This window comes from Sciurus vulgaris (genome assembly GCF_902686455.1).
Source record: "Sciurus vulgaris genome assembly, chromosome: 15".
NCBI lineage: Eukaryota > Metazoa > Chordata > Mammalia > Rodentia > Sciuridae > Sciurus > Sciurus vulgaris.
Window position 1 is genome coordinate 3,948,758 of NC_136476.1, and position 7,812 is coordinate 3,956,569.

The following is a 7,812-nucleotide window of genomic DNA, read 5'->3' on the forward strand; positions in this document are numbered from 1 at the left end:
TTGGATCACTGTTATAAAATCTCATCAAAATGCATACTCATAAAAATTACAAATAATAAGCAAGTTTATAATGAAGAAATTGGAAATTTTCTCACCTTAATTTCATTTCCTATTGTCAGTCATAGTTAATACTTTGGTATACCTGTTAATTCTTCTCAATACATAATAAACAATATAGCCAGTTACAACCATCAAAGTAGAGTGAATGAGTCTTCCTTCACACCCAATGATTGAACCACTTTCACATTTTTTTTTTTATTGTAAACAAATGGGATACATGTTGTTTCTCTGTTTGTACATGGCGTAAAGGCATACCATTTGTGTAATCATAAATTTACATAGAGCAATGTTGTTTGATTCATTCTGTTATTTTTTCCCTTCCCCCCACCCCTCCCACCACTCTTTACCCTCTATACAGTAGTTCCTTCCTCCATACTTGCCCCCCTCCCTAACCCTAACTCTAACCCTTCCCTCCCCCCCATTATGTGTCATCCTCCACTTATCAGCGATATCATTCGTCCTTTGGCTTTTTGAGATCGGCCTATCTCACTTAGCATGATATTCTCCAATTTCATCCATTTGCCTGCAAATGTCATACACTTTCACATTTTTATCTTCCTCTTGAAAAAATGGTTTTGCTTGTCTCATAACATTAACTGTGTTGTACAATAATGAGCAAAGTTCAGGAGACTGGCCTTCTTAATCATCTACAATGCAAGTCTGCAAGTTAGTAGTGTTGACTACACTGAAGATAAATTGAATCATTAAAAGCATCCAGATACCCAACATATTTTAAGCCCTTCTGCTTATATGAGCAATTGTTCTGCTATCCTATTTGGAAAAATTTCAATGAAGAACAAGCTGGATGGTCCTTCTGGCAGGTATGAAACTGTGATTCAGCATCCAAGATGCTGAATCTGGCTCTGGAGTTGAACTGCCAGGATTTAGATCTTGGTCCCACCAGTTTCTAATTCCATTATTTTGGAGTTTTAGGTAACCTTTCTGTGCCCATTTCCCCATATGTAAGATGCAAATAAACAAATCTCCCTCCCATATTTTTGTGAGGATAAAATAAATCATTGTCTTAGTCTATTTTCTGTTGCTACAACTGAATACCATAGGTTGAGTAATTTATAAAAAAATAAAGGTTTATTTGCCTGGGAAGTTCAAGATTGGGTGCATCTTGTGAAGTCCTTCTTGATAGTGGGGACTCTGCAGAGTACCAAGATGGTACAGGGCATTACATGAGGAGACGGAGCAAACACTATAGCTTGGGTCTCTCTTTCTTTTCTTACAAAGCCACAAATACCATCCTGGGAGCCATACCCTCGTGCTCTCATCTAATCCTAATTACCTCCCAAAGGCCTCACCTTCAACTACCATAATTGGATTTTGTCTCTACCCTCTAAATACCTTCCAATAGGGATTCAATTTCAACATGAGTTTGATGGGGACATTCAAAGAATGGCAGTCAAGTAAAGCACTTAAAGAATGTCTCACAGGGAAAGGCTATAAAATACATTCTTTAAAGGGGAATGAAGGGAAGGGAGGGGGAACAGGAAAGAGTAGAATGAATCGGACATTACTTTCCTATGTTCTTATATGAATACAGGATGAGTATAACTCCATGTCATGTACACCCACAAGAATAGGAAGTTATATTCCATGTATGTATGACATGTCAAAATAACTCTACTGTCATGTATATCTAAAAAGAAAAATAAAAAAATAAAATACATTCTTTGTCTTCATTGAGGTATACCATATATAATATTTTGTAAGAATCACAGATTCTTAGAATATCCTTAGAATCACAGATTCTACGGATACAGTTGGATGAGTTTTGACAAATGTATAAATTCATATGACTATCACTCAAATCAAATGTAGCTCATTTTCCAACTCAGAAAAGTTCCCTAGTGACCCCAGTCAATCTCACACACATCCTTCCAGAAAAGCCTAATGGATTTTCTTTCTCTCGTAGATTAGTTCACACAAATGTTTCAGATAGAAATGCACGTAAATGGGATCATACGTGCATGCTCTTTTGTCTCTTCCTTTCTCTTTTGGTATGATGTACTGTGTACATATTTTATCCCATAGGGTAACAGCTTTTCTTACAATACTCTCAAACATCTGCGTGTTTACTTCTTAGTATTCCATTGTGTGAAAATACAACAATTCATGCATCCCTTCTACTCTTACTAACATTTAGGTTGATTTCAGTTTTCACAGAATATTTGTTTCTAAAAGTCTGTGAATAATGCATTCTTTACATATTTCAGAATATTTTAAGCTTAGGAAATATGAATTGGAATGTGAAGGCATGGTGTACCCACACCAGGGTTTGCCCACAACCACACTTTCTCTCCCTCATAATCTCAGAGAACCTCTTTACTTATCTGTTGTCCTTTAGAGACTCAAAAGACCATTGACTTTCAGGCTGCAAAGTGGAAGACTAGTGATGACAGGCTCCCAAGGGAATAACAGAGAAGCCAGAGCACCATGAGATCATTCATGTTTGAGTAGGATGTTAATTAGCTGGTCCCACACTAGCTACGTAATGGTAATTTACTGTGTTTCGAGAAAAAGCACTTGGCTTTTCTAGGTCTCCAATTAGAGTAACATTAGCATTCGATCTCATATAAGCATGGTACAGGAACATGAATTGGGGAAGAAATCTAAAAAACACTTGGACATTTTAGAGTATTGTAGGAAATTCTGTTGCGCATGTGCACTGAGCTCACATGCCTCCAACAGCTTATACATTACCGAGCATCTGTAAACTGAAATTTTTGCTAGTTGTTATAATAAATTTAACTCCACTTAAGGGAAAGGTGGGCCAGTTCTTGAAAATATGGGTGTGAAACAAAGACCCTAATTTTCATTAGAATTCACCCATCAAAACACCACTTGTGGCCCATTCCAATAGGATCATCTCAAACAGTTTAGAGTTCTTTGCTCTCTTTGGCCATCCATTCATCAATGTCTGGCCACAGAAAACAGGTTATTCAGAAAGGGAGGGTTTACACAGCCACTTAAACCAAATGGAACCAAACAGAAGGAAACAATATGTTATTGAGGATACAAGCGAGGGCCTCAGTTGAGGTTTGACTTGACTACTGTTTCCATAGCAACCAACTATGGAGTCCTCCAAGCAGAGATGTGCAGAACAGGATGTGCTCACAGGACGCTGCAGCTGGATACTCAAGAAAGTTGTTTGTTTATTTGTTTGTTTGTTTCTCGAAGTCTACTGAAATATTCAGGACAAAATCCAATCAAAATTCCATTAAAAATTGGCAGGGGCACGGATTGCTCTTTTGTGGTCCTCTGGATGATTGTGAGGATGAAATTAATTTCTTATTGCTTTCTCCTCCCTCTTATTAGCAATACCAGGAACATGCTTGAGGAGAATTTTACTAAAGGTATAGGTTTTTACATGCACCTCTACTCAAGTGTTTTGCACAAACACCAATTGCTAGGTACTGCACAGAGATCTGAATAGTTTCTCCCGCAGGATCTGCGTGGGTTTGGGATGACAAGGCAGAGATTTGGGCTCTGGAGGTGGCTCCCCAGTCCCCTGGGTTGTCCTACTACAACTGGATTGGGAGAGAAGCTTAGAAAGGTATTTTCATAATCACTTGTATAAGATGCTCCATTGCAAGAGTAATCATATTTGTTGTAGAAACATATTAATAATCTTAAAAGAATTACTTTCCCATTTCTCATTTGATAATATGAGTGCTAATAATCTGTGGTATATAGCGAGTCAGTGTCTGTGTAAACATGTGTAACACTGTTTAAATGAGATCCCTATTGTGATTTATTTTGAGGTCAGTTTTTCCTTTCTCCCTCTTTATATGTCATGAACGCTTCGCCACATTATTAAATCCACAAGTCCAAGTTCTGCAGGCAATTAAGAAGGTAGTAGAGGGGCTGGAATTGTAGCTCAGTGGTAGAATGCTTGCCTAGTATGTGTGAGGACCTGGGATCAATTCTCAGCACTGCAAATATATAAATAAAGGTCCATCAACAACTAAATTTTTTTTAAAAAAACCTACAAATTTTTAGGGATTTTTATTTTAAAAAGGAGGAGGAGGAGTTAGTGGAAACATGACATCAACTATACTAACCACTGATATCCACTTTGTAGAAGCCAATGACATACCAGGTTATCTTCGTCTAGTTAAAGATGAGTTTTCTAGTTCCAGAGTTGGAATTAAACATTTTTTCTTTCTTTAGTGAACATGTATATTGCCAACATAAATTCACTAGGTATGAATAAAACAAAAGCGAGTTTGAATGCTAATGCCTGGACCATCCTTAGACTCAGCCCAGGACCAACAGGGGAGTCCTAGTTCACAGAGAATCTAAAATCCTGGTTCCCACCAATACAGTAGGTACAAAGCTGACAGCAAGTGAGGAGTGAGCACTGGTAGGTTCCTGAGGATGTGATCTATTTATCCAGACAGGGGAAAGTCAACAATTTTTCCAGCAAAAGCCAAATCCAGAATTGTGTGCCCTCTCCCCACAGATAACCCTAGAGAGTAGCCACAGATTCTTCCATGTGGGGAGGAAGTCAACTCCCTGTACTCACAGTTCACAAATGGCAACACACTATACACACTGTTCCATTTCTTGCTCTTTTCTCCTGGTAATATACCCTAAGGCTCTTTCCAGACTACTACACAAGAACTTTCTTCATTATTTTTTATGCATCACATGTCTTTACTATAATTTATTTAAGTCTTCTATTTATACTGTATCACCTTTGAATAATAATAACAATGGTGCTGCAGCAAAGAGTATCTCATATGTCACCTCACAAGTGTGAGTACACTTACAGGAGACATTTGTAGAAATGGAATTGCTGGAATTCAGGGCATGTACATTTGTAATTTGGAAAGATATTGACAAATTGCCCCCCACAGAAACTTGATTTATGTTCCCACTGGCCATCCACAGTTCAGTGTTTTATTAAACTTTTGAAGTTTTACAAAATGCAAAGGAAATGGTATCTCAATGTTGTTTTAATTTAAATTTCTCTTATTTAACGAGGCTGAGCATCCTTTTATAAGTTTGAGTCATTTGTGTTTCTTCTTCTAGAAACAGTCAATTCCTGTCCTTATCCATACCTCTATTGAGTAGAGATGTCACTTTTATCTATAATAAAGTCATCCTGTGTATTAGGATTATTTGTTCTGTTCCATTGATCCAACTACTCCAATGAGTTTAGTTATTTGATCACTAAAATGGAGGTTATAATATCTGTCTCAAAGAATTAGCCTTATGAATTAAATGAATGTGGAATGTTTGGCCCATAGAAGAGTTCAATACATTTCAGAGACACCACAGTGCTGGGCTGTAATGGCCCATCCGTCCTCTATAACCCTCAAAAACAAAGCATGACTGATTTTCCTTGAACCTTGGATTTCACGTAGCGTAAAGAACTTGTAATTCACCTCCTGGCCTATTTTCCCAAGGTGCCTTTGTGAATGTGATTCACTCCCTTCCCCTAAGATTCAAACTTAGTTCTTCCTACTGGTCCAACTGACAGCTCGATTTACACACACCTGTCATCAATTTTGGTATTGTCCCAGATTCTCCCTCCCACATTTTTTCTCTCAGGCTTCCAACTTCTATTAGAATCTGAACAGCTTTGCACCCAGGAAACAGCAGAAAAAATTTGGGGGTCTGGGATGGAAAGCTGTGTTTCCAGGGTATTTGGAAAGCTAACGTCTGCAGCTTTCTCCTGTTGCTACGACACAGGTAGACTCTGTATAGAGTCGCTAGCCTGGAAACTGACAGACAGGGATCAGTATGCATTGGTTGCTATGGTGAAGAGGAAACTAAGGATGTTTCCCTATGTCCCATTGGTGGCTGGCACGTCAGGTGGTCAGAGCTGCCGGAGAGTGCAAAGAGCCCCTCATCAAATCATTAACCTTTAAGTTCACATTCAATTGTGTGAAATAGGTCTCAGGGTCTTGCTGTACAAAACGAAATCCAGGAGGGAAAAAAGAAATGCTGGACCTTTCAGTCAACCTAGAAAATAAAGTATTTAAAGCAAAACCCTGTAGTTTTTAATGACTTGCTCATATTATTTTCAAAAGAAAAATTAATTCTTTTCAAAATGTGGTTCAACTTTGGGCAATTAGTGGGTGTTAGTCCCATATTTGTCAAAATGCTATTCCCCAAGACATCCAAGGAATCAGAATCTCTGGGGATGGAGTCTGGGTATCTGCAGTTTTCACTACATCCCTAAGGTCGCTTCTAGGCAAATCGCAGTTGGAAAAATACTGCTCTAATATAGTTATCGATCTTTAAAATCTCCTGGCAAATCAACAGTTCTAGCCAGTAGCACCCAAACTTTTCACTATGCCAGACCTCTTCGCTGTGTCCTTCCATCCCCATGGCACGCCAAGAGTCCTGTTCTTTGAGAGGTAGGCAAATACATTGCATGTATTAAAAAATAATAATTTCTCCCTTTTTATCAAAGACTTCTATAACTGCCAACCTGATTGGATGAAAGAAGCAGTGTTTAAAGTATTATATTGATAAAACTCATTTTGAAACAAGGAAAGTTTTATCTTCCTTTGGAGGTTCCGACCAGGTGAGTGTGTATTGCTTAGTTGACTTATAGAGATTTAAAAAATAGCTCAAGACCACCAGTACTATGTTTTTGGACAGTTAATGATCAGCGTGACCCCAGTTGGGATCTATGGAAACTGTTAAAGAACTCCATGGCACTAAAGGGCCTGTTGTGAGATTCTACAGAATCTCAAGTTGAAAAGGCAATGACAGGATCCATCCCCCTTCTTAGGAGTTTAAATTTATTTATTCATTCACTTACTTATAATTACTCCTCCCCAGTATGAACAGAGTTTAATTTGCAAAGATTCGTAAAATGATCTGAACTTCCTGTTTCTCATCTCCCAATAGCCCCCTCCCCTTCCCCTGTAGCATTTGAGACTCCTCATCTTCAGCTACATACACAGCTTACCCACATTTCCCAGCCATCCTTGTGGCTAGGTGTAGACAGATAGGTGACTGAGGTTTGGTCAATGGGAAGTAAATGTAAGTTGTGTGTGCAAATTCTAGGAGGCATCCTTAGAAGGGAGGATTAGCCATGTCCTGCCTCTCTCCTATTCCTTTTCCTGCTGACTGGGTACAGACATAATAGCTAGAGCCAGAGCAGACTTTTTTTTTTTTTTTTTTTTTTTTTTTGGTACTGGGAATTGAACCCAGAACTTTGCACTTAAGCACTCTACCACTGAGTTACAGTCCCATTCCTTTTAATATTTTAATTTGGAATGGGGTCTTGCTAAATGACCCAGATTGGACTCATTGGGATTCTCTTCCTCAGCCTCCTAAGTAGCTGAGATTGCAGGTATGAGACACAGGCCGGTCTGAGGGCAGCCATCTTACACCGTGAGCTGGGAAGTTATGTATTGAGGATGGTGGCAGAACACGCTAGAAGTCCAAACCAGGCATGGTGGGTACATGCCTGTAATCCCAGCTACATGAGAGGCTGAGGCAGGAGGCTTACAAATTCAAGGTTAGCCTCTGCAATTTATTGAGACTCTGTCTCAATATTAAAAAATTTAAAAAGTTGGCAATGTAGCACAGTGGTAAAGACTGTGTTAAATCCCCAGTACCACCAAACACACACACACACACACACACACACACACACACACGAGTCTGAGTGCCTGATAATCATGGAGCTGCCTTTCCAAACATGGGCCACTGTTGAGAGAAATCCTAGTTCTGACTGGCAGCAGTGAACATCTCAAGTGTGTGAGGAAAACCTTC